Source organism: Sorex araneus, chromosome 5 (genome assembly GCF_027595985.1).
Source record: "Sorex araneus isolate mSorAra2 chromosome 5, mSorAra2.pri, whole genome shotgun sequence".
Classification (NCBI taxonomy): domain Eukaryota; kingdom Metazoa; phylum Chordata; class Mammalia; order Eulipotyphla; family Soricidae; genus Sorex; species Sorex araneus.
Window position 1 is genome coordinate 117,956,550 of NC_073306.1, and position 26,912 is coordinate 117,983,461.

At 44.6% G+C, this 26,912-nt stretch overlaps 1 protein-coding gene and 1 non-coding gene across 4 annotated transcripts in view; both read left to right on the top strand.

The window, feature by feature from the left end:
- Positions 1 to 460: 460 nt before the first annotated feature.
- RALY (RALY heterogeneous nuclear ribonucleoprotein) overlaps positions 461 to 26,912 on the top strand; it is a 95,621-nt gene continuing 69,169 nt past the window's right edge. For 2 of the 3 annotated variants that reach the window (XM_055139534.1, XM_004612560.2), the window contains exon 1: positions 461 to 981. The gene's annotated coding sequence lies outside the window, so the exon portion shown is untranslated. The remainder of the gene's footprint in view (positions 982 to 26,912) is intronic. The other variant, XM_055139533.1, reaches the window with a different exon arrangement.
- LOC129405227 (U6 spliceosomal RNA) lies at positions 24,843 to 24,949 on the top strand. Its single transcript, XR_008630410.1, has one exon. It is a non-coding gene; the product is annotated as a U6 spliceosomal RNA (small nuclear RNA).

Genomic DNA, 26,912 nt, shown 5'->3' on the forward strand with positions numbered 1-26,912 from the left:
GCCTCCCTGGGGCACCGCCCCCACCCCAAGGCCCCGCCCCTCCAGGACCACCTGCGAGCCTCCTTTGAGTCACGCCTCCTTCCGGCTCCACCCCTGAGCGGCCCCCTCCTCGCGGCTCAGCTTCCGGGCCCGCCCCCTCCTCCTCAGCTTCACTCTTCCCTCCCTTCTGGCCTCCGCTTCATTCCCGCCCCCACCTCGTCTGGCCTCGCCCGGGTTTCCATCTCCCACTTGACTCCCCTCAGCTCGGCCTCCTTTTAGCCCCGTCCACAGCGCCGCCTCTCAGCCAGGGCGCAGGCTGTCGGCTGCAGGCGCTCCCCACCACAGCGCGCCCCTCACCCCTCCCCAGCCCCACCGCGCCTCGGCGGCCGGCCGAGTGTGGGCGCGTTCCTCTTCCCGCCCTTAGCCCCGCCCCGCAGCTCCCCTCGGCCCCGCCTCCCGGCGGGGTCCCGCCCCCGCGCCGCTTCCCTCCTCTCGCCGCCGGAGCTCTGGACCTTTCCAAAACCCGGCTCGAGGGGGTGGAGACTCGCCCGGGAGCGGGGAGAGCCGGACCCTGTTCCGGCGGGGTTGCGGATTCCTCGTGTCCGACTGACCGAGTCCTTCGTGGGGGACCGAGGCAGGGAGCTAGGCGGGGCTGTGCTGAGGGCCGGCGCGGCAGGCGGGGCCGGGCTGAGGGAGAGCCCTGAGTGCGCCCCCACCTCCGCGCGCCTCAGTGGTGCGGGCGGAGGGAAGGACTCGCGGCTGCGGGCCGAGCGCCGCTGTCAGTGCGGCGGGGCGCGCGAGCGGCGCGGGAGCTGGGCAGCCTGACCCGGAGCTGCTGAGGAGGCGGCGGCAGCAGCAGCGGGGGCGACTCCCGCGCGTGTGCTCGGCTCCGCGCGCCGCGACCCTGGTCTCCTTCCTCCTCCCTCGCTCCCTTCCGCCCCCGAGTGCGGCGGCACCGCCTCTGTCCTCGCCGCGCGGCTTCTTCCCGACCTCTCCGAGTGGGTGAGTGGGGGCCGCGGGCGTCTGGTCGTGGGGGGAGGCGGGAGGGCGTTTCTCGTCCTCCTGCGGCCGCCCACCTCTCCGCGCGGCTGCTGCCTATTTTTAGAAACTCTTTACCCCCCCTCCGCGGGCCCCGTGGGGCTGTCCCGGGAGCCTGAGTAACTCCGGGCCCCTTCCCCCCCCGCGCCTCCCCCCGCCCGGCGCCGTCGCTCCGGGGCGCCCGCCCGGCCTTCCCCGCCCGCTTCCTCCCCGCGGGCCGGGCCTGGGCCAGGAGTTGGCGGGGTGGGCCCGCGCCCGCTCGGAAGTTGGAGTCTTTTGTGCTCGCGCCCCGCCCCGCCTGGCGAGGGGAGCTGGGAGGGGAGCGGACGCCGCGCCCGGGAGTCCCTGGGTGGGCCCGGCCCGGAGAGGCCCCCCAACTCCCCGGCTTCCCCCCGACTCCCCCCGCCGTGGGCTGGGGCCGGCGGGCTCCCGGAGGCGCGAAAAACTAGTCCTGCCTCGCTCCCCGCGGTCCTGAGCGTCCTCTCGGCCCCTCGTGCTCCAGGAGAGAGCAGCCGCTCCTCGCCTCGGCGCCCGGGCTGGGGAGCCGGGGCCCAGGTCCGCACTGCCCGCGGCCCCCGGCGCCGCAGAGCCAACATTTTTTTTTTTATTATTGGATTTATAAATGTTCTTTACCTTCAAACCCGGGGGGGAAAAAGAGTCGTTTCAAATGGTGTTGGTGGATTCACGAATTATATTCGAGAAAAGTGTTTCATACCAACAGGTACTAAAGCATGAGGCTTGGCCCGGGAACTTCTTCAGCCTTTTTTTCAGGGGCCAGGGGGTTGAGGCGGGGGGTTGCTTACCCCCTTTACAAAAGCAGAAATCGAGGCGCCGAGAGGCGAAGTGGTTTCTGATCAGGTTGAAGAGGCTCAGAATCTTAAAGCCGCCGTGTCTAGTGCTTGTTTATTTCCTGGTGCGTCGCGTTGTAATCTCTTACCGCGGGGAGGATTTTTAACTTGACTCCAAGGGTCACACCATTTGTTGGGGACAACTTGGTTTCTCTCTGGCTCTTGGCGCCTGTTACCAACTATCTTGTGGTCAAAATCCCGTTTTAGGCTTCGGCGGAAGGGAGGTTGGGATGGATTTCGTTTGCGGGTGTTGCTGTTTGCCGTTGGTGGAGACAAGGGACTTCTCAAATCTCAAAGCACCACTGAAAGTTCCCTGAGGTTTTTTGGCTCTAGGAAGATTTTGTTGTTATAAACAGGTCAGTCCTGTTTATTTGTGGTACCTTACTCTCCCCAAACCTTGTGTATTCGAGTTTGTAGTTCATATTTACTTTATAGTTTCTAGTTGAGAGGAGAGTGAGCAGAAAGTAGCTCACGTCAGCTGTTTAAGCAGCCTGCTTTTTGAAAATGGTTTTCCTATTTTCCTTTTTTTTTTTTCTGTTTCAGACGAGTTCTAGAGGGAAAAACGTGAACGAAAATTAGCTTTGGCAAAAATGATAGTTTTCCAGTGTGTTTGATCCCCAGTGCAGGGAGTTTCTGGGCTAGATCTTGAGGTTGATGTTTGCATTAGTTCTTTAATTCTATAGGTGTGCTACAGTGTGCTCCCCTTAGGATGATCCTGGATTTAGAAGCTCAGGTATGTAGGAGGTCGAAGGTATGAGTTAAGCCAATTATCCCAATATTTTTGTTTTGTTTTGGGCCATACCTAGTGATGCTCGTGGCTTAGACCTGGCTCTGTGCTTAGGGATCACTCCAGACAGTGCTCAGGGAACCAATCATATGCAGTGCCAGTCCAACCGGAGTATGTAGTACTTTGTCTGCCTGTTCCAACTTTTCTTGCTTGTCTTTGCCCCTTACTTTATCAACTGAACCTTGGAAAGGGAAGTAAATTGTCTAAATTCACAGATTACTTTAGGGGACAGAATCAAAACTAGAATTCTCAGTCTTTTAACTTAGAATCCATAATATTTTATTTCTTTTTTTTTCTGCTGTGTTATTGTAGCACGCTTAGATTCTTGTCTCAGGGAGTCAAGCTTGAAAGCAGAGGACCAGAGATGAGATGGATAAGTTTGGTAGAAATGTTGAGCAAAGGAAGGGAGTGTCAGGAAAGCTGGGGAATGGGGTGTCCCTAAGAAAGGCTACCCAGGAAAAGACCTTTTATGTCTTCTGAATAGGGGGGATGCAAGAGCATTTTGCATTGGGTTTGAAGCATGCAAGATTGTGAAAGGGGTGGATGTTTGAGAGGATTATCTTCTTTATATCCTGGATGCATATCCGGAGCCCATTCTCATGATATTTCATACAGGGGAATTCTTTCTCCAGGGCCATTATCTTTCTAATCTCATCCTACTTCTAGTCTCACACTCCTGTCCCTGTGTTGCTGTGTAAGTAGTTTGCCATCTCTTGAAAGGGCATAGAATTTATTCAGGCAAGGAACCCCAAGTAATTGAAATCACTAAGAAGTTGTATAGTCCTAGGTATTCTCCATGCTTCAGGTTTTTGTGCATAAGGTGTACTAGTTCCCATAAATCAGCCACTTTTTTGTTTTTAGGGAGTCTCCCTATTGCAAGGTGTGTACAGCAGTCCATTGAGCCATTTACCAAGCCAAGTTATCATTTTTATCATATAGTTACTTTAGTTTTGATTGATAGTACCATTTTTGCAACCAGAGTCTGATGTCATCTTTAATCTAGGTTTAGTGGGAGTTCTGGAGTTTATCTCTTTTTTTTTTGTAGTTACAATTCAGAATTGAGATTCAGCAGGATTACGATACTTGCCTTGTCTAGATTACCCAATTAGCAAGTAGTGGTGAGCACAGGACACTTGTCATGGACAAAGGGTTTTATGTGGCATCAGCAGCTGAGCCCCTTATAGTTATATTTTGAGCCTGTTTCCATGTACGTGTACAGTTGATTGTCAAGTGTCTCTGAAAGTGCATTATAGTAGTAGTTGTATGGGAATAATGGCTGACATTTTGAATTACCTATGAGGGGCCAGTTATCGAGTATTTCAGTTTATCCTCAAGTATGAGAAAATGTTACTTAGTCTCTTTTACAGAAGAAAAAAACAGGCCTGAAACAGGAAGTTTTGATGGTCAGGGACACATGGTTAATAATTTTTAGACAGTAACTTAAAAGCTGGTACTCTTTTTTTTTTTTTTTTTTGCTTTTTGGGTCACACCTGGCGATGCTCAGGGGTTACTTACTCCTGGCTCTGCACTCGGGAATTACTCCTGGCAGTGCTCAGGGGACCATATGGGATGCTGGGAATCAAACCTGGGTCAGCTGCGTGCAAGGCAAATGCCCTATCTGCTGTGCTATTGCTCCAGCCCCCAAAAGCTTTTGCACTCTTATGGGATATATATATATATATATATATACATATATATATAATACAAATTTACTATTTTAATTTTTTGAGCTTTTTTTCTTTTGAGGGGGTTTTAACTACGTCGTATGTTATTCATGGGGACTACTCCTGGTTCAGTGCTGGGGGACTGCAGTGCCAGGGATAAAAATAAAAGCAGGTTCCTATAGGCAAGGGATGTACTCACCGCCTCTTGAGCTATCTTCCTGCCCCCCCTGAGTAATTAGTTTTATTTCAGAAATAGGCATAGCAGTAGACAAAAAGGAAGAGGAATTATGCACCTGATCTGGGATGTGGGCAGCTCCAGAAAGGAGTGTGCTGACGTGTAATATTTTAACCCTTCTAAATATACAGTTTGGTGACATTACATATGTTTTTACTGTCGTGCAACTACTTTTTCTGTCTTTTAAAAATATATATATTAGAACTTTTTCATACTTCCCTAGTTGAAGTAATCATTAAATACTCTTTCCCTCCCCTGAACCAGTCCCACCCCCTCAGCCCATGACATTCCCCCATTCTGTTTTCCGGCTCTTTGAATTTCTATATAAGTAGATTCATTTTTGGGGGAGAGTACCACCCTTAGCATTGTTGGGGCTACTTCCAGCTTGTACTGTGGGGTACCTTGTAGTGCACAAGAGACCATGTGGTACTGGGGATTGAAGGTGGGCCTCCTGCTTGCAAAGCATGTGCTCACACCTTGAACCTTATCTTTGGTCTACTATATGTCCTTTTGTGACAGGTAAAGCAGGCACTCTTTTTTTTCCCCCCCTCTTTTTGGGTCACACCCAGAGATGCACAGGGGTTACTCCTGGCTCTGCACTCAGGAATTACTCCTGGTGGTGCCTGGGGGACCCTATGGGATGCTGGCGATCGAAACCGGAGTCGGTGACGTGCAAGGCAAACACCCTACCTGCCGTGCTATAGCTCCAGCCCCATGCAGGCACTCTTAATGCCTTTGTTGACATGGAGGGTGCTCTGAAAATGTAAAATCATTATTAGTTGTCCTGTGCAGCTGAGTGTGGCATGCAGCTCAAGAGCTTTAACCCAGGCTTAGTGGTACTTTTGTTTAAGCTCTCCCTCAGTAGGTTGAAGGTCTTTATCAGTGAAACTCTTTGGAGATCTGTTGCCCCCCCCCTTTATTTCTTTTTTTTTTTTTGTTACTTTTTTTGGGGGGAGGGGCGACTTACCCTTGAAGTAGAAGACTACTCATTTTCAGTTGTGTTTTTTTTTTTTTTTCTTGTCACACCCGGCGTTGCACAGGGGTTACTCCTGCCTCATACACTCAGGAATTACTCCTGGCCGTGCTCAGGGGACCATAGGGGATGCTGGGAATCAAACCCGGGTTGGCCGCGTGCAAGGCAAATGCCCTATCTGCTGTGCTATCGCCCCAGCCCCCATTCTCCGTTGTTTATACCTGGCTTTTTGATTATCCACATTTAGGTATATGGGACTTAGTAAACAAGAAAAGCAGTGCTATTATAGAAGCTCAGTTCAGAATTTTTACTCAGATGATTAAAATGGTTCTAATGTCTCTCTGTGTTCCTTCTCTTTTCATAAAGATAAACAAATTACTAGCTTTAGGGTTCTGAGGTATTTATGAAACCTTACTGCTTGCAGGAAGTAAGATGGATTTAAAAACCTCTATTTAGCTTTATAAAATTTCTTTTGCTTTGACTGTTCCTGTCTGTATTTGGGGTGTGAGGCTAGGTTGTGGCATCTATAATTTTTGTTCTTTTTGTGGTGGAGGTGGTGGGTGGGGAACAGGGAGTGGTGTCACATCCTGTATTGTGCTCAGCGTACACCAAGTCCTCTCTTGGCCATACTTAGTTAGTTCAGGAACAGCAGTACCATCCCTGACAGTGCTTAGGGGACCTTCCTTGCACTGTTTAGGATTGAATATGCAGGACTTGTGCTCCATGTTTATGCACCCCTCATATTTATATTTATGTTTTAGAATTTTGTCCTGCTACTAAAGGGCGTGGCTGGGTGGGAATGGGATGTGTTCCAGGTATCAGTTGTTGGTAATTTTTTTTTTTTTTTGCTTTTTGGGTCATACCTGGCAATGCACAGAGGTTATTCCTGGCTCTGCACTCAGTAATCACCCCTGGCGGCGCTCAGGGGACCATATGGGATGCTGGGAATTGAACCCGGGTCAGCCGCATGCAAGGCAAACACCCTACCCGCTGTGCTATTGCTCCAGCCCCAGTTATTGGTGACTTTTTAAAAAAAAATTTGGGGTTATACCCGACTGTGTTCAGGGCTTACTCCTGGCTCAGTGCTCAGAGATTGTTCCTGGCTTAGTGCTCAGAGATCACCCGGAACCATTTGCCATCCTGTGGGTGGGGCTTGAACTTGAACCCAGGGTGGTTGTGCAAGGCAAGGTACTATCACTCTGGCAACTGGCAACAAATTTGATGTATTGCTTTTTCTTTGAAAATCTGGTAGTTCAACATTACTTAGAAAAGTCTGAAAACCCAGGAGGGTGATAATAAGGTCAGTTTATTGGGTATTACCTTATAGTTGAGGGGCCTTAAAGTTACAAAATAAACCTGTGGTCACCATTTGAGTTTGCTAGCCTTTGAGTCTGTCATTGGATACCTCATTATCAGAAAATTTTTCATTTACTGAACAATTTTTTTTTCTTTTTGGGACACACCTCAAGATGCACAGGGGTTACTCCTGGCTCTGCACTCAGGAGTTACTCCTGGCGGTGCTCAGGGGACCATATGGGATGCTGGGATTCAAACCCAGGTCGGCCGCGTGCAAGGCAAACTTCCTACCCGCTGTGCTCTCGCTCCAGCCCTTACTGAACAATTTTTAAGCAAATGCCAGGTGTAGTATTTGCTTAAAAATTCTTTTTTTTTTTTTTTTTTGGTTTGGGGACTTGGGTGTATAGAGTCTAATGGGGAGGACTGACAAGTAAAAGGCAGTTTGAAGTGTGACAGGGATAGCACCATGAGAGCAGAAAAGAAAAGAACCTCATCATTCTTATATGGTTGAGGGATGGAATCTCACCTTCCTTGGGGGGAAAATATAGACATAAGCCTGAAATAGATGAATTTTGGGAAGTTGGATATGAGACGGATAAATTGTTTTGGACTGAAGGGAGTAGTCAGTCTAGAGATGGCATTAAAAGAGGTGAGATTTTTGGTTATTTACCAGATTCCCTTCCATGTTGGCTCATTTCTTCCTGTAAGTGCCTTGAGATAGATATTCTGTTATTTTTTTTTGTGAAGCAGAGGGGTTAAATGCATGAAGGTGCATGTGGTAAGAAATAAGACTGGCAAGGAAGACAGTGGAGAAATCATCAAAGATCCTTGTTCCTCAAATTGAGTTTGTACTATTTATTTTTTTTTTTTGGTTTTTGGGCCACACCCTCAGTGCTCAGGACTTATTCCTGACTGCACTCCTGGGTTTTTCTGGCTGGTGCTGAGGAGATCAAACCCAAATATAAACACAACTGCTAGGGATTGGACCCAGGTCAATGCAAGGGAAGTGCTGTACCCACTATATTATTGCTCTGATCTCTAGACTGTTTTATTTTTGCTGGTGGAGAGAATTGGGGCCACATTGGGTGGTGCTTAGGGGCTGTTCTTGGCTCTGTGCTCAGGAGTGATCCTTAATGGTACTGCTTAAGGAACTGGACTTTCTTAAGGAAGAAAGCACAGGAGATAAAGTGCAAGGCAAGCACTTTATCCCCTGTGCTTTCTTCAGCCTGCACTTCTCTTCAAGGTATGGGTCTTGATCCTGAGTGCATTTATTATTTGTGTTGGGGATCCAACCCAGAGTCTCATATGCTCTATCACTGAGCTACAGATTGCTCCCCCCATGTGCATTTTTTAAGAATCTGAGTATATGTTTGGGGGTGGGATGGAGACCTAGACATGGGCAGAAACTAGTAAGGAAACTGTTGGAATAAGGGGTGCAAGATGTGATGGTGTTTTTTCAAAATGGGCTTCCCCCTCCCTTCCCACCCTAGTTGCCCTTCCTTCCCTTCTCTTAAGTTGCTGTTGCGGTGATGGGGATGCTTTCATTATTGGTTACAGCATTCACACTCCTTGCACACTTGATTGTGGTGCTCACACATGCGTTTACCAGGATCTCACCTATCTAAAGGGAAGAGGAAGAGGAGAGAAAAAAGAAAATGAAAGGGGAGAGAGTTTCCAAACAGCAGACCTGCTGGGACCGCAGTGAGCGAATGTGGCATCACTGGGATCAAATTCTTGGCTTTGCACTTGCAAGGCAGGCACTTTTGTTCATGTGGTGGTGTTTCCCATGAGGATCATAATTGTGTTTAGAAGATGGAGGATAAAGAAGTCAAAAAGGACACCTAGATTTCTACCTGGGGCAGATAGACGTACTGTTTTTTAAGGTTAAGACATATGAGGGCTGGAGGTTAGGACATACGACATAGACATAGTGGAATTTTTTGCCAGGAACTGGGAAAACAAAGTAAAATAAAACTTGATCTAACATCCAGAAGTGCAGAACATGTTAGTAGCTAAGATTCAGATGTTGAGGACAAGGATGATGGGGGATTGGAAGGGATAGGGAGGCACCTAGAGGGATTTGTTGTTTTTTTATTTTATTTAAACATCCTAATTTACAAAGTTGTTCATAATACAGCTGTTTCAGGCATTCAGTGTTCTAGCATCAATCTCACTGTCAGTGTGACCTTCCCTCCACCATTGTCCCCAGTTTCCCGCCTGTCCCCAGACCTGCCCCCTAGGCAGGCACAAAATTGTTTAGTTTTTATTGCTTGTTACTAAAAATTTACTTTTAAATTTTTAAAAGCCTGAGGGCACACTGAAAATTACTTTTATATTAATAATTCCCTTTATCGTGGGCATTGTTGCTTAGATGTATGGGAGGGCACATGCATGCTGGCTCTCTGCGTTTACAACACAGGTACTGACTGATGCTATACAGGTGCTGACTCTCTGAGGTGCACAAGCATGCTGGCTCTGAGGTTACACAGGTGCTGGCTCTCTGAGGTCGCACACACATGCTTGCTCTCTGAGGTTGCACAGGCATGCTGATTCTCTGAGGTTGCACACGGATGCTGGCTCTCTGAGTTGCACAGACATGCTCACTATTACATTAGTTTGCTCACTATTACATTAGTTTGTCTTAAAATTATTTGGATTCCATCCCTGCTCTCAGGAGGAGTTGGTAGCACCTGAAATTAATCAATCTTTCTTTCTTTCTTTCTTTCTTTCTTTCTTTCTTTCTTTCTTTCTTTCTTTCTTTCTTTCTTTCTTTCTTTCTTTCTTTCTTTCTTTCTTTCTTTCTTTCTTTCTTTCTTTCTCTTTCTCCCTTCCTTCCTTCCTTCCTTCCTTCCTTCCTTCCTTCCTTCCTTCCTTCCTTCCTTCCTTCCTTCCTTCCTCCCTCCCTCCCTCCCTCCCTCCCTCCCTCCCTCCCCCCCTCCCTCCCTCCCTCCCCCCCTCCCTCCTTCCCTCCCCCCCTCCCTCCCTCCCTCCCTCCCTCCCTCCTTCCTTCCTTCCTTCCTTCCTTCCTTCCTTCCTTCCTTCCTTCCTTCCTTCCTTCCTTCCTTTCCTTCCTTCCTTCCTTCCTTCCTTCCTTCCTTCCTTCCTTTTCTTTTTTTTCAAATTTTTTCATAAAGTTGTTCAAGGGGCCGGAGCGATAGCACAGTGGGTAGGGCATTTGCCTTGCACGCAGCCGACCCGGGTTCGATCCCCGGCATCCCATATGGTCCCCCAAGCACCGCCAGGAGTAATTCCTGAGTGCAAAGCCAGGAGTAACCCCTGAGCATTGCTGGGTGTGACCCAAAAAGCAAAAAAAATAAAATAAAATTGTGAAAATATTATAAAAAAAATAAAGTTGTTCAAATAATTGTTCACATTCAATAATAATCCCACCACCATTGCACCTTCCCACCACCCCCCAGCCTGCCTCTTAGGCAGATTTAAATAGTTTATTGAGCTTATATAGCTGTGCCTGAGGTAGTTTGTGGGTGTGATTCCCACATACCTAAGTTTTGGTTGGTTAATTTCTTGTGGGAAACTTGGTCCCAAGTTGTTGGGGTCTGACCAGAGGCACAGGGGAAATTTTGGGGTATCAGGAAGCCTGAGGGCACCATCAAGCTGCTGATGTGCTCTCCCTGCAGGTATAGGTCATCTTGTGTCCGTCTCCTCCCCCACCCCCCATATTTATTCAGGGCAGGAGTCAGGAGACTTTCAGTCTTTTCAGGTGGCAAGGAAAGGTGTCAGACTTTTGAAAAGATCCTGGTTTATTCATCTGGATAACAAAGTAAAGTAGTGATTAGCTGATCCCTAGGGTATCCTAGAGATATAGATCAGGGATTCTCAAATTTATATGATAAACGAGATGAGACCCTCTTTCTATTTTCCTTTCCCTCCTAGTCTCCATCACCCTTCCTTCTTAGGCAGTGTGTGTGGGGAGGGCTGGAAATAATATGAATATCTTCCCATGTATCTCTATAAAAGCCTAGTTTTTTGGGGGGAGGGCTCAAGGAGGAGTCATTCATTGATGCTCAGGGCTGGGCTTCTGGCTCTGTACTCAGGAGTCACTCCTGGTTTTCAGGGGACTGTTCCGTGGTGCTGGGGATGGAGCTGTGGTCAGCTGTCTGCAAGGCAAACCTGCCACCCTCCCTCTGTCTCTTTATTCAGATTTAAATTCATGCATAAAATGTATAACTGGAGGGGAGAAGAGGACAGCAACAGGATAGGGGAGATGAGACTCAGAAGACTGGTGCTTATGCCTTGCTTGTGGCAGCCTTAGATTCAGCCTCTACACCGCCCCCCCCCCCCCCCAAATTATTGCATGTTCCCCTAAGCACCATGCTGGGAGTAGCTCTTCACAGTGCTGTGTGCACACAAGCGCACTGACAGCAGTAATGTTTGGTTGCTGTTCTAGAGTTACTCCTGGGTACTGTAAAAAAAAGTTTCAGGTCCTTGATTGGTTGCAGTTTACAGACTCAGGACTGGAGGAAACAGCGTGGTGGGATAAATTGGAAGCATAGGCATGAGTCTGAGGAACACTTTGTTTGGTTCTTCTATTCCAGTGTGTGGTGTGGCCAAGCCCTTTTACTTTTCTGGCCTCATTTCCTTATAAGATAACCCAGGAGGTCCCTGAAATTCTATAAAGACCCAAAGGAAGGTGACTGGAGACGGGGAAGAAAATTGAAAGTATTTTCTTTAATCACTTCTACTCCCTGCTTAAGTGAGTAACTAGAGACAGGAATCTCCTCAAATTCAGATTATTATTCTGTTTGCACAATCTTTTTTCTCTGTTATTACCTGTTTTTGTTTGTTTTTGGCCATACCTGATGTTCGGGACTTATTTCTGGTGCTGCACTCAGGGATCACTCCTGGCTGTGCTCAGGGGACCAAGGATCAAATTCAGGTCAGTTGCATGTAAGGCAAGTGCCCTACCTGCTGTCCTATTGCTCTAGCTCTTCCACTTTTACCTGTTTTGTCACTTCCTAGAGGCCTTCCTCTGAGTAAATACGACTGAAAGGAGGAAGTGTGGAATATTAACTAGGTTCTAGCTCTGTTTTCCAAAGAGTCCTTCAAGCAGCTGGCTGTGAGTGAATCCTGAGTGTGGTGATTCCTGAGTGATCCACTGGATGTGGCCCAAAAACCAAACAAAAAAAATTGATTTCTGGAGGATTGTGGAGATACAGTGCAGCTGACTCTAGTTTGATCTCCAGCATCAGTGTGATCCCTGAGCACTGCGGGGTTTGGCACCAAAAAAAACCCCTAAATGCAGATAAGCAGCCAAACCAAAAAACAGAACCATCTAATTTCTAGGGTATCTGCCTTGAAAGTATGAGGCTGGTGAGGTTGTAAATGGGACTTCCACGAGCTCAGCTGTTTCTGATCTTTGGTGCCACAGTAGAGTGTGTGATCTCCAATCTCTGGTATTTGATCTCTAGCAAGCCCTGCACCCAAAGGTGAGCAAGCATCATGATCAAGTGAGAGACTCACCCTGGAGAGCACTGCAGCCTAAGTGTGTGTGAGCAACAAAACTAAAGTGTGTGGCTTTTGGCAAGTACCACAACTGAGTATGCTCACATGACTGACTACCCAAATGTCTGCGATTCCTGGTCATCGCAGAAACCACAGCAATAATGGGAAGGGAAAAATTTAAGAAGGGGAAAATTCATTTTAGGAAGGAGAAGGGCTTTGCTAGAACACTGAGATTATGTTATTTCAGTTGGGTTTAAATACCTTTTGATATGTAAACAGATGGACAGATGGATATCAATTTTTTTGGGTTTTTTTTTATTTTTTTGAGTGGACAGATTGCTGAAAATTGCTTGTGAGATGAAGTTATCAGAATAAGTTCTGTTTATTTTTTCTTTTTTTGGGTCATACCCAGTGGTACTCTGGATTTACTCCTGGCTCTCTGTTCAGCCATTATTCCTGGTGGGACTTAGGGGACCATATGTAGTGCTGAGATTGAACCTGGGTCATTGACATGCAAGGCAGGCAGCCTATCCGCTGTACTAGCTCACAATCCCCTAGAACCAATACCTCTTTTTTTTTTTTTTGGCTTTTTGGGTCACACCCAGCAATGCACAGGGGTTACTCCTGACTCTGCACTTAGGAATTACTCCTGGCGGTGCCAGGGGTGCGGTGTGGGGGGGTGGCGCATATAGGATGCTGGGAATCAGTCAGGGATGGCTGTGTGCAAGGCAAACACCCTAGCCCCTAGAATCAATACTATATTCTAAGCTTTATTCCAGGTAAGTATTCTCTTTTAGAAGGCTAGGTTTATTTATTTATTGGTTTTGTTTTTGGGCCACATGCGATGATGCTTCTGGCTTTTCACTCAGGAAACACTCCTTGTGGGCTTTGGGAACCATAGGAGATTCTAGGGATCAAACTTGGATCAGTGGCATATTAATCAAGCTCTTTACCTGCTTTACTGGCTCACTATTGCTCCGGCTCCTAGAAAACCAGTTTTATTTAATTTTTAAAAATTTATTCTTTTATTGAATCACCATGTGGAAAGTTACAAAGCTTTAAGGTTTAAGCCTCAGTTATACAATGCTTGAACACCCATTTCTTCACCAGTGCACATATTCCACCACCAAGAATCACAGTATACCTCCCCGACCCCCCCCCACTTCCCTAGCCCCCCACCCCGCCTGTGTAACTGATAAATTTCACTTTACTTTCACTTTACTTTTATTACATTCAATATTTCAACAAAAAACTCACTATTATTGTTTGGAGTTTCTATCCCCTAAAGCGGGACCTGCCAAAAAGGGAGCATTTGATAATTTGTTTTCCATTGCTGAGAATGAAGAGATAAGAGGTCAAGCGGCCTCACTAGCACCCGCATAGTTTTGTATTTCTGTATTTTAGTATTTTAGTAACTAAGTCCAGAGAAATATCTGCTAGAAATTGCATCACTGCAAGCTTGTACCTTTCAGCTACTTTATATTCCACGTATGAGTGCAATCTTTCTATGTCTGTCTCTTTCTTTCTGACTCATTTCACTCAACATCATACTTTCCATGTTGATCCACTTATATGCAAATTTCATGACTTCATGTTTTCTGACAGCTACATAGTATTCCATTGTGTAGATGTACCAGAGTTTCTTTGACCAGTCATCTGTTTTTGGGCACTCTGTTTTTTTCCAGATTGTGGCTATTGTAAACAGTGTTGCAATGAACATAGAAATGCAAATGTCATTTCTACTATACCTTTTTGCCTCTCCAGGATATATTCCCAGGAGTGGCATTATTGCTGGGTCAAATGGAAGCTCAATTTCTAATTTTTTGAGAATCGGCTGAACCAGTCGGCATTCCCACTAGCAGTGAAGGAGAGTCCCTTTCTCCCCACATCCACGCCAACACCGGTTGCTTTTGTTTTTTGGGATGTGGGCCAGTCTCTGTGGTGTGAGATGATATCTCATTGTTGTTTTGATCTGCATCTCCCTGATGATTAGTGATGTTGAACATTTTCTCATGTGCCTCTCAGCTATTCGGATTTCTTCTTTGGGAAAGTTTCTGTTCATTTCATCACCCCATTTTTTGATTGGGTTGGCAGTTTTCTTCTTGTGGAGTTCAGCCAGTACATTGTATATCCTTGATATCAACCCTTTATTAGGTGGGTATTGCATAAATATCCTTTCCGATTCTGTAGATTGTCTTTGTATTTTGGTCACTGTTTCTTTTGAGGTGCAGAAGCTTCTTAGTTTGAGATAGTCCCATATATTTATCTCTGTTTTCACTTGCTTGGCCAGTGGAAAGCCAGTTTTAAAAGGTTAATCTTAACCTGATTGTTTTCTTTTCCCTTATTTAAGGAATCTTTGTGGTATTTAGTTGTCTTACTAATTTTTACTTTAATTTTATTGACGGTATTAGTGGTTTTTAATGTTTCTAGCATTGTACTTCTATTATGATATCATATAGCATATATATGTATGCTGTATATATAGCATTATGCTATATTATATATGTTACATCAAGATTGACACCGAAAGTCTAGTTTCTGTAGTTTACTTGTTTCATTAAGGACTACAATAAACTTTCCTAAAGGTACTAATTTATATGGTATCTGTTTAAGCCTGGTGATAATTGGCAGCCACAAGGGGTATACATAGGAGGGGCCATACTGTGCTGGGGATCAACCAAGAGCATTGCAAGGCAATGCCATTAACCAGCTGATCCATTTTCCTGACTCCTCATGTAATTCTTCATGCTAGTGAAAGCAAGTTCAGCATTAGAGTGCAAAGAAGTTTCCGTAACTCATTTCTCTGAATGGATTCCCTCTTTGGAAGATATGATTACTTTACATTGAAAAGTCCAGTGTTGTTTCTGCTTACATAAGTCATTTTAAGCTTTGGGGCTTTGCTATTGGAGCTATCACTAAGGAATGGTGCTATTGATATAATAATGAGAGCTGTGCCTTAGTAAGTTAAACACAGGAATAACTTTTTCTTTAGACCTTAAAGACTTGTTCTAAATTGATTTTCATGCCAATTAAAAATTAATCCTTACTAAAAATAGGGTCTTAAATAGAGTCACTACATTATGTAGGTTACCTGGCTGCTATAGCGTGGTTATGCTTGACGTTCAGCAGCCTTCCATCCCTAACTGCCATAATTTATTCTTGAAATTTGGGGTATCATGTGTTCTCTCTCTGAAAATCAAAAACCAAACAAAATAAGATTCCTGTCCTCAAATTACTTTCAGTCCTGAGAAGGAAAGAGGTAAGTAGGAAAAAAAATCCTAGTTTCTTCTGTTCTTTCTGCCCTAGACCCAGATACTGAAGGTTGGTGGTTCATATTGGAACTAGCAGACAGATGGCTATTCTCTTTAGATACAAGTGTCTAATACCAAGTATCTAAAATGAAAAACATGAGTAGGAGACAATGTTGTTCTTGAAGTTTGGGTATCTCAGTATCTCTGCCTAGAGTCTTCTCTATTCTCACATCCATTCACATCCATTCTCTGACTTCCAAAAAGATCAGTATATTTAGGAATAAAGAAAATGGATTTTTGAGTTATTTAAAATTTAATAATATTTGAATTCAAGTTTGAAATAACTTTTTTTTTTGTTTGTATTTTGGTTTTTTGGTTATACCCAGCAATGCTCAGGGTTCATTCCTGGCTCTGCACTGAGGATGCCTGGGATTGATCTTGGGTCATCTGCTTGATACGAAAGTACCTTATCTGTCATACTATGGCTCCAAGGCTCCGACCCCTCAAATAGCTTTTTTTTTTCCGCTTGTAAGTGGAATTAGGGGTGGTCTCTAGAATTCGATCACTTTATGACTTAATTAATTGCATTAAATTGTGGTTCTTGCTACTGTTTCTGCCATCCAGATTCTTTGAAGACTTTGCAATAAGCCTTAGGAAATGGCGTAATATTGAGGTTTTCCTGATCTTGAAGGAACCATCAAAAAAAGATGGGATGCTGTGTTCAGGACTTCTTTCAACAATTTAGTACTTAGTACTCCCATGGGGACTGGAGAAAAGGAAGCTAATACCTGTGTTAATGTTTAGAGGCTGAGGCCAACTGTGAAAACAATTGGCCAGATGGAATAGAATCCACCTGAATTCCTTCTTCTGTGCTGTGAAGAGTATAGCACATTCTGGATTTTGGGAACTTATGGTTTCTGTGCGAAAGTAAGATAATCATGAAGATGTAGCCATATATATTTTAGAGAGCTCAGTACAGAAGACTAAGACTACTCTTGTTTTTGACACTAATTTGGCCAGTAAATTTGGGAAAATGACTTTCCCTTTCTGAACATTCATTTTCTCATCTATAAAATAGAGTAAATGGCTGGAGAGATATAGTACAGTGGGTGGAGGCATTTACTTTGCATGCAGAACCCAGGTCTGATCTCCAGCACTACATATTATCCCTCTGAGCAGTGCCTGGAATGATCCCTTTGCACAGAGCCAGACGTAGGCATGGAGCATAGCCAGGTGTGACCCAAAAACAAAACAAAAAGTGTGGTTAATACTCTGATCTTGGGGCCAGCGAGATAGCAAAACAGACTGGAGCACATGGTTTGCTTGCTCGAGGCCTAGGTTTGATCCCCAATACCACATGGTCTTCTGAGTGAGCCAGGAAGTAGTCCCCGAGCACTGTGGCTCCCCTAAACCCCCACCCAAACTAAATCTATACATTCCCTTTCTCAGTGTTAGTGTGAAAAGCAAATTAAATATACTTAAAATACATAAGAGCAGATGATGTAATTTATATAAATTCATGAATTATTGTGTTTCTGATGAAAATATAGAATATTTGTATACTATAACAATACATATGAGTGATCAGGTAGAGGAACTACCTAGCACTGGGAGAAACAATAGTGGAAGTATTTAGACACAGAGTTAGGATAAAAGATTGTAGACAGAAGTCTTTAGGGGGAACAGTGAATGAGTTTTCTTTAACCTTATACTCAAGTTGTATGTTCAGCTTCAGCAGTTTCTTATTATGTAACTTTTTTTTTTCTTTTTGGGTCACACCCAGTGATGCACAGGGATTACTCCTGGCTGATGTACTCAGGAATTGCTCCTGGCGGTGCTCATGGGACCATATGGGATGCTGGGAATCGAACCCGGGTCGGCCGTGTGCAAGGCAAACACCCTACCCACTGTGCTATACTCCAGCCCCTTTATCACATAACTTTTAAAGGTATACCAGAACATAGTCTTATTTGTGACATATGAGAGAATTCTTTCTGTAGAACATGTGTTCAACATTCAGTGTTACTGCTTTCATTTCAACCCTTCTGGTTGGTATGTAGTTTCCTATGTGAATTTATAGTATATCTTTTAGTTAGTTGTACCCTAAAGGGGTAGAGTGTTCAGGAAGTTTGGAGGAGAAAAAGATGACTGCTTTTGTGAGGATGTTGTGGATAGCGAACATTTTTGGAGCGCTGAGCATTTGGCCTTGCAGGAGGATAGTCACCATATACTGTCGGGTTCCACTATCCTAACATCTAATACTGTGGCTGGTTGTATTTATAAATTACAAAATTAGTATTTTTGTGTTTGCATTATATCTCCCAGACTATGCAAAAGGAACACCCATGTGTTTTTCCCGTCAAGTATAGTTATAGGAGATTAAAGCCACAGAATGGAGAGAGCATTCTGTGCAGTGGGACAAATTTGAACAGAAACACAGATGACTAGATTGAGTGGTAGCTATTTTCCTGCTAGTAGTAAATGGTGGTCGGATGCTTGTCTTGCATGTGACCAATTTGGGTTCAATCCCTGCCATCCCATATAGTTCCTCAAGCACTGCCAGCAATAATTCCTGAATGCAGAGTCAGGAGTAACCCCTGAGCACCGCCAGGTGTGGCCATCCCCCCCCCTCCCTGAAAACAACAAAACAAAAATAGGGAGAAGGATGTATTCCATACAATGAGGCTGGGTAATGCCTTCGCATAGCCTCCTGGAGCAGGTGAAAATTATTAGTTCCTCAGGCCAGTTTGTACTTAAACTGGGTAGAAGAATGAGAATTACCTCTTTGTGTATAATTACATCATTTCAATGAAGAAATTAATCCAGAAAATTACTATTATCGAGGTATGTGGAAAAGAGTGTATTTTCTCCTAAGATGGAAGGGAGTGGAAAACACCAAATTGTACGAGCTTAATCCCTCAGAACTCATCTGTTACTTGTATATTTGCTGAGGGAAAATTACCATTTCTTTGTCAGCTTTTATCCTGCTAGGTGGACCCTAGCTGGGTGTTTTATTTTTTGTAGTTTTACCCAAATCACTTTGAAGGCTGGCATGAACATTGATCATGTCTTAGAGCTTTCCCTCTTTGTTCTGCCAACAGATATTAGAAAATGTACTTAAATTACCTGTTTGGGGGAAATAAGGTGACTGGGTCTGCTTCCAGAGAGTAGCTCTTTCATGTTGAACATCAGTCAGCATCTGATCCTGTGTCAGACTGAACTGCTTGTCAGGAGAGAAGGGGGTATTAGAATTGCCATCAGGGCATTCACCAGAGGGTTTCTGGGCCTTCAGTGGAAGAGATTAGTGTGATAAGGTTCGCCTGCCCTATCAGAATTGATTCCTGAGCACAGAGCCAGGAGTAAGCCATGAGTGCTACTGGTTGTAGGCCCCCTCCACCACAGTTCCCCAACTTTGTTGTCCTGAGGCCTGAGAGCTAGTTCAGGGGGTAATGCCTTTGCATGTAGCTGAGTTTGATTCTGGGGATAGAACTGCGTATGGTTTCCTGTGCAGGAGCACTGCTGGTTGTGGGCTCCCTCCCCCAACCACCCTGTACCCCCCATGCTGCCACATTGACATATACAAAGTTTAATTTCTGTGTTAGTCTGTGTGAATAAACCTTTGACATAGAAATTTTTAAAAAAAATTTTATTGAATCACCATGTGGAGGGTTACATAGTTCTCAGGATTATGTCAGTTATACAATACTCAAACACCCTTCCCTTCACCAGTGCCCATCTTCCATCACCAACCCCCCCAGTATACCTGCCGCCCCCTCCCACCTCCCCAGTCCCCACCCTTGTAAGTGATAAGTTTCACTTCGTTTACGCTTTATCTCGATTACATTCCATGTTTCAACACACAACTCACTACCGTTGCTGGGGTTTCCCCCCAAAAAGAAAAAGACAGTCCTATTGCCAAGGAGGCATTTGATAGTTCTCCATTGCTAAGAATATAGAGATATTAAGTCCTGCTGTTTGTTACATAACTTTTCTTTTTCCCCCTTGCCCCGCGCCACCGAGTTCACGCCTCTTTAGTAATCGCCACACTGCCTGACAAAGGGAAAAAAACCGAAAAGGATGATTATTTCCCGTCATCAGCAGGCGTGGGGCTCTGGCTTAGTTGATAGTCTAGTAGAGTGTCTGCAAGCAGTTTCTGGAACCAAAGGTCTTGTGCTGGTATTGGCTCCGGCTCGAGATTCCACCAACGTCCTGCTGTTCCATGTACGTAATTTTCCCCCTTATATCCCATTCCCACGCCACCAGGTCTGTTTGCTTAATGGACATCACACTATGGTTGACGCCACGCCGCGTTTTTTCCCGAGAAAGAAGGATATTTCTTCTCAGCCGGCGTGGGGATATAGCTTAGTTCAGTCTAGAGAGATGGCTACCACTTTGATTCCCTTCAATATTTCAGCAAAAGACTTACTGATCTCCCACAAAAGTCCAACCCATTAAAAAGGAACCATTACATATTGCTGATGCAGCGGCTGCGTGGTTTTGGGTTTCTGTATAAAGTCCAGGGAAAGTACAACCAGAAATAACATCACTACAAACTTTTACCCTTTTATGGTGCTCATAAGATGGAGAAACCTAGAGAGAGGCTCGACGTCTCCATTTTGTGCTCAGAAAGACGTGGACCCTGCGCTGTGCTCGGGAGGAAGGGGTTGAGAGAGAGAGGTTAAAAGAATTGGGGGATGCCCGGTTTCCACTGTCTCAGCCCGCCGTGGGGTCTCCGATCCTGTGCCGGAATTAGTTCAGTGAGCTGCTTGGAGTCCAAGGGCGCTCTTTTGGGCTCTTCCATCATGCTCGCTCCGCAGCAGGGTCAAAAGGTGACATAGAAATTTATACATATGTAAAACTTTATATAAAATACATTTTATATATATTAACCAGTTATGCAAACATACACATTAAAAATAAAATTTAATTCTCACTTGAGCTCTAAGAAGTAGGGCCTGTTGATCTTCGTTAAACAGATAGGAAACTGAGACCGAACTTAAAATATCTCCACAATTGAGGCCTGAGAGTACAATGGGTAGAGTGCTTGTCTAGCATGTAGCTGATCCAGGTTCGGTATCTGACATCCTGTATGGTCCCCTGAGCACTGCCAAGAGTAATTCCTGAGTGCAGAGCCAGGAGTAACCCCTAAGTATTGCCGGGTGTGTACCAAAAACTAAACCAAACCAAAAATCAAAATTTCCACAAGTCACTGTGGGCAGACAACCAATGAAAGGCACATGTGTCTATTCTGATGTGTACCAAGACTAGACCATAAAGATTTTTTTAAGGTACCCCAATATATGCTACTATTGATAACCTAAGTTTCAGGTATACAATGTTCCAGTGACATATTCAGCATTTGCATGTTACTTTCTCTTCACTACTACCTCAGAGTCCTATTCTTCCCAGTTCTCAGGAGAGATGCCATTGTCATTTTATTCTCACTTGAGTTTCTTTATATTCCACGTGAGAGAGTTTGTTCTGTATTTGATTGTCTCCTGACTAATTTCACTCATTATAATACCTCTAGTTCTATTCATTTTTTCTTTTTGGGGGGGTTTGGGGCCACATTTGGCAATGATCTGCGTGCTGGGGGACCATATATGGTGCTGGAGATTGAACTGGGGTTAACTACAACAAGGTATGTCCCTTCATTCCTGTACTATCTCTCTGGTCCATAATTGGCATCTTTTTTTAAAAATAATATGCCACATTTTGGGTTTGGGTACCCCCGGTGATGCTTGGGTTACTCCTGGCTCTGCAGTCAGAATTTACTCTTGACAGTGCTTGGGATGCACTGTCAAGATGCATATGGGATGGCAGGGATCCAACCTAGGTCAGCCACGTGCAAGACAAGCACCCTACGTACAGTGTTATCTATCTCTAGAATGCCACAGTTTGATCTGTTTATCTGGGCATTCCATATCTTGGCTTTTGTGAATAGTGTTGCAGTGAACACAGGAGTGCAAATGTCATTCTGATACAATGGCAAATAATTTTTCCTGGTATCCACACAGTATCCCACAGTGTAGATGTACCATAGTTTCTTTATTCAGTCATCTGTTCAAAAGAGGTCTGAGTTCATTTTTTTGTATGTAGGTTCCAGTTTTCCCAGTACCACTTGTTGAAGAGGCTGTTTTCGTTCCATTTCATATATTTTTCTTTATGTATATTTTATTCCACAGCATTTGTTTACATTTAATATTCAAACACCAATCCCACCACCATTACACCTTCCCACCACCATATTTTGGGTATTTTCATCCCGACCTCAATCCCTGCTCCAAAGCAGAACCAAAATGATATATTTCCCTCCAAGGTTGGTTGGTTGCCTCCTACTTTGAGTCCCATCAAATGTGGTGCGGTACTCTTGGAGTATGGGTAGGATATGCTCTATGAACTGTCACATAGCCCCAAATCGGTCCAGGAAAATGTTCATTTGTGGGTGAGGCTTGGCCCGAGCCTGTAGAGAGCAGCTGTGATCGTGGTGGCGGTTGAGTTCTGGAGGTTTTCGGCTGCAGGGCTGGATCCATTGGGGCGGAGAGTAGTCTCAGCCCCCCTCCCCCAACTGGGGTGCCCCAAGTGAAATAGCCTGGTGTGGGGTCCGTCATGGTTATGGTGAGCATTATATTATGCTCCACTTCTTATTTCTTGCTCCTTTATCGAAGATTAAATGAGCATATATTTGAAGTTCTGTCAGAACTTCCAACTCTTCCATAGATCAGTGAGTCTGTCTTTATTTTAAGACCATGTGCTGTTTAATTACAACTGCTTTGTAGTACAGTTTAAAGTTGGGAAAGGTAATGTATCTCATCTTCTTTTTTCCCAGAGATTGCTTTAGCTATTTGTGGGGGTTTATTGTTTTGTCTGAATTTCAGGAATGTTTGATCTGTTTCTTTGAAAAAATATTATGGGTATCCTTTTAGGGACTGCATTGAGTCTGTATAATAATGCTTTGGGGAGGGGTATCGCCAATTTTTTTTTTCTTTTCGGGTCACACCCTGCAATACTTAGGAGTTACTCCTGTCTCTTCCACTCAGAAATTACTCCTGGCGGTGCTTGGGGGACCATGAGGGGTGCCTGGTATCGAACTCGTGTCTGTAAGGCAAACGCCCTACTCACTGGACTATTGGCTCCAGCCCCAGTATTGCCATTTTGACAATGTTAATCCTCCCAATCCATGAACTGGGGATGTGTCTCCATTTCTTTTCTTGTAGTGTTTTGTAGTTTTCCTTGAATAGGTGCTTCAGTTAAGCTGATTCTGAGGTACTTGAGAATGTTGAATATTTTTCCAGAGGCTGAAAGGTACATTTTCTTAAGTATCAATTTTTATTGTTTTTTCCCTGCTCATATGTCTACCTTGAGGGATCTGCTAAATAAGAAACTACAGTTTTTCTAGCACTAAACCTTTCCTCCTGAGTTACTGTATTAAGGTAATCTAGTCTTTTTCCTTATTTATTTATTTTTTGGCAAAAGTGTTATTTCTTTCATGGAAATGATAGTGGAGTCTGGAATGATAACAGTGATGATGGTGCTGAAAATATCATTGTTGCTTCAGGGAACTTAAGTTTAGTATTGTACTGTTCACTCCTAAGGACATCTGACTATAATGGGCAGCTGTGCTCTTTTATAGTTGTGGCATTCAGGAAAAAGCATTTAAAGACAACCTGTTGGAACTGGAGAATAGTTCAAAGAACTGAGCACATGTGGAAGGCCTGAGTTCATGCATGGTCTTCCAAGCAATGGCATTGAACAGAGATGGAGTGAGCTCTACCTAAGCAAGGCTGGGATGACCACATAAACAAACACAAATAAATTAAAAATAAAGGTATTCCTTTGGAGAGAACAAAGTTGTTAAATCTTTATCTCATGGGCTAACTGCACCGTGATGGGAGTGAAGTCAAGCAGTGTTATAGTTAGAGCTTTGGGGAATAGAAAGATGGCACAAGGGTCTAGGATGATTAAAAAAAAAAAGCTACTATTGGTAGTAAAGTCAAAAGTCACAGAAATTTAAGTTCAGGGCATTTGTAGAGTCGCTCACAAAATGAACTTCTTAATATTTAGGTTCTTAATATCTACTTCAAACCTCTTTTTTTTTGTGGGGTGAGAACACAACTGGCACACTCAGAGGCTACAGACTCAGAGCTATTGGAAGTTGCGGGGGGAGGAAGAAAAGGAACCATCTAGTGCTGGGGATTGAACCCAGGATTCCTGCATGCAAAGTATGTGTTCTCTCATGCAAAGAGAGTTTGTTGAGCTCTCCTGCCCCTTATATCTTTCTTTTAAAACATACTTGATGGGGAGTTGAAGGGGTTGCAGAGAGTATAGTGGGTAGGGGTCACTCTTAGTGGTGCTTGGGGAACTGTAATTGTTTCTAGGTATCAAACCAGGGTCAACTGCATGAAAGACAAGCACCATCTGTCCAGCCCCTACAAAATGAGATTTGATTTTAAATGTTGGCTTTCAATACAGAGTTCAAATTTGTTTCAAGTGAGAGAAAATACATTCTTGTTTTGTTTTTGAGCTATATCTGGATACCTGGCAGTACTCTGGGCTTACTTACTCCTCTGAGCTCAGGGAACCATATATGGTTCCAGAGATTGAACGCAGCTCAGCTGTTTGCAAGACAAGCACCATACCAACTGTACCAAAGACATTCTTAAACTTGAATATTTGTTGTGTGATGGAGATGATCTGGACAGAAGCAAGACTAGAGTCAGATGGATAATGGTGTTGGAGGTCGCTGTTATTCTAGTGCTGGCTCTTTTCTGGTTTCATATTTGCATAGGTTGGAGTAGGAAGAATGAAATTACGACCATAGGTTAGGAAAAATCTCTGGGAAGCAGCTTCTGGAAACTCACAGGCTATTTCAACCTTCAGAAGATTGAAATGTATCTCTCATTTTAAGGTGAAACCAAGATCCACAGAAGAGTTTTCCTTTAGGGACCCCACGTCAGCAGGCCTGGTCTAACATTCAGACCTTTGTGCCCTATGAGGCAAGGTGCTCCTGGCAGGTTTTGGGGGAGTGGGTGGAGTTGGGTGAAATCCACTTCCTGGTGCACTCTATCCTGAGTGAAGGGAGGAGCTGTATGAAGAATGAAGGGAGAGGGCTGGAGTTTGCCTTGCACGCGGCCGAACTGAGTTCAATTCCCAGCATCCCATATGGTCCCCTGAGCACCGCCAGGGTGATTCCTGAATGCAGAGCCAGGAGTAACCCCTGTGCACCGCCAGGTGTGACCCAAAAAGAAAAAAAAAAAAAAGAATGAAGGGAGAGCTGTATTCTGGCCTGAAAAAAAAGTGCATATTTCGTGCTCGCTTCGGTAGAACATATACTAAAATTGGAATGATACAGAGAAGATTAGCATGGCCCCTGCGCAAGGATGACATGCAAATTCGTGAAGCGTTCCATATTTTTTTTTTAAAAAAGTGCATATTTCTTGCAGATTTCTTAAAGTTGTAAACTAAATCAAAATATATGCAGGAAATTATGTTAGAGTTAAAAGTTCTTTTAGATGATAAAGTATGTAGTGTTGTATGTGAACTTTGTCATATACAAAGCTGTCATCTTTTTTTCTCAATCCCGGGGCTGGTAGTGGTAGAGTGGTTCTAGATCAAGTTCTGTTCGTTTTTGCAGTGCCCAGTTCCACTGAGCCATACCCAGTGGTGCTCAGGCAGGGAAGGGGGTCTACTTTTAGCCTCGCTGCATGAGTTGTTCCCTATAGTGTTCTCGGTTTGGCTTTGCAGAAGCATCTACTACAGCACATTCAGGTCTGCTATAGCCCTATTTATTTGTTGGTATTGAGGTAACATGGTTTACAGTAGTGTTAGTGGTTTTTCTTTTGACATACAAAGTTACTGTGTCTCCAAGAAGCTGCTAATAAACCTGCACCACTGTCCCTACTTCCTTTTGACCTAATTTTTCTACCTGGAAAATGCAGAGAATAGCTCAGCAGCAAGTGCTTTCCTATTTCTTCTTCTGCCTTCTCTTCTGCTTTCTTCAGTCCCTGCCACTGTGCTCTGCTACCCTTCGTTTGCATTCCACCAATTCCTCCCCCACTTCCTTTTATTCTTTGTCTTTTCTGTTACCCCTTTTCTCCTTGGGAAATTCTTACAATGCTATTCTAGTAGATAGATCCTGGGATTGAAGTGGTTTTTCAGAGTTTTTCATGGAGCTTATTTTATTTTGTTTGTTTTTTATTGGTCTTTGGTCCATATCTAGGAGTGCATAGTGGGGCTAGTCCTGTTCTATGCTTGGAGATTGTTCTAGGAGGTGTTTAAAAGAACTATGGAATTGATCTGGGCCTTCTGTGGGCAGATCATCCACTTAGTCCTGAGGGAACTTGTTTTATAGTGGGGTAACAAAAGTAAGGGAGATGTGATCTCTTTCGTTGTTGTTTTGATTTTGAGCCACATCTGCCCATGCTCAGGGTTTACTCCTGGCTCTGCGCTCAGGCATCACACCTGGCTGGCTCAGGGGACCATTCTGGGTACTGGGGATTGAACCCGGTTGGCCATTCACAAGGCTAACACCCTACCTGCTGTACTGTGACTCCGGCCCCAGTGTGATGTCTTTTTTTTTTTTTTTTCCTTTTTGGGTCACACCCGGCGATGCGCAGGGATTACTCCTGGCTCATGCACTCAGGAGTCACCCCTGGCGGTGCTCAGGGGACCACATGGGATGCTGGGAATCGAACCCGGGTCGGCTGCGTGCAAGGCAAATGCCCTACCCACTGTGCTATTGCTCCAGCCCCCCCAGTGTGATGTCTTTAAATTGACCCTCTTCACCTTGGGTGGAAAGAATAAATCTCAGCTGTGGGCATGGCTCTAGACTGGCCTGGCTCACGCCAAGCACCCAGGTACAGTGCTTAGACACACTTTCTTGTGTTCCTCCTCAGTAGTATGCACTTTGTTTTTATTGTTCTCTATTTTTTTTTCTTTTTGGGTCACACCCAGCGTTGCTCAGGGGTTACTTCTTCTGGCTCTGTACTCAGGAATTACTCCTGGCGGTGCTTGGGGGACCATATAGGATGCCAGGGATTGAACCCAGGTCGGCTGCGTGCAAGGCAAATGCCTTACCTGCTGTGCTATCACTCTGGCCCCTTGTTCTCTAATTTGAATGTATTCCCACTTTCCTGTTCCCTTTACCTGGCAAACTTATCTTTTCATCCTAGTTTATGTGCCACCTCTCAGTGTTGTTTTCCCTGATCACTTTATAGGCAGGATTAATTTTGGCTTGGCACTTTGCTTCCTTTATTTTTTTTGTTTACAGTCTGTGGAATTGAACCCAGAATCTAACACATGTGAGGCAAATTCTCCACCACTAAATTTCCAGTCTGCCTTTACTTCTACAGCTATATTTTGATGCTGTATCACACCTG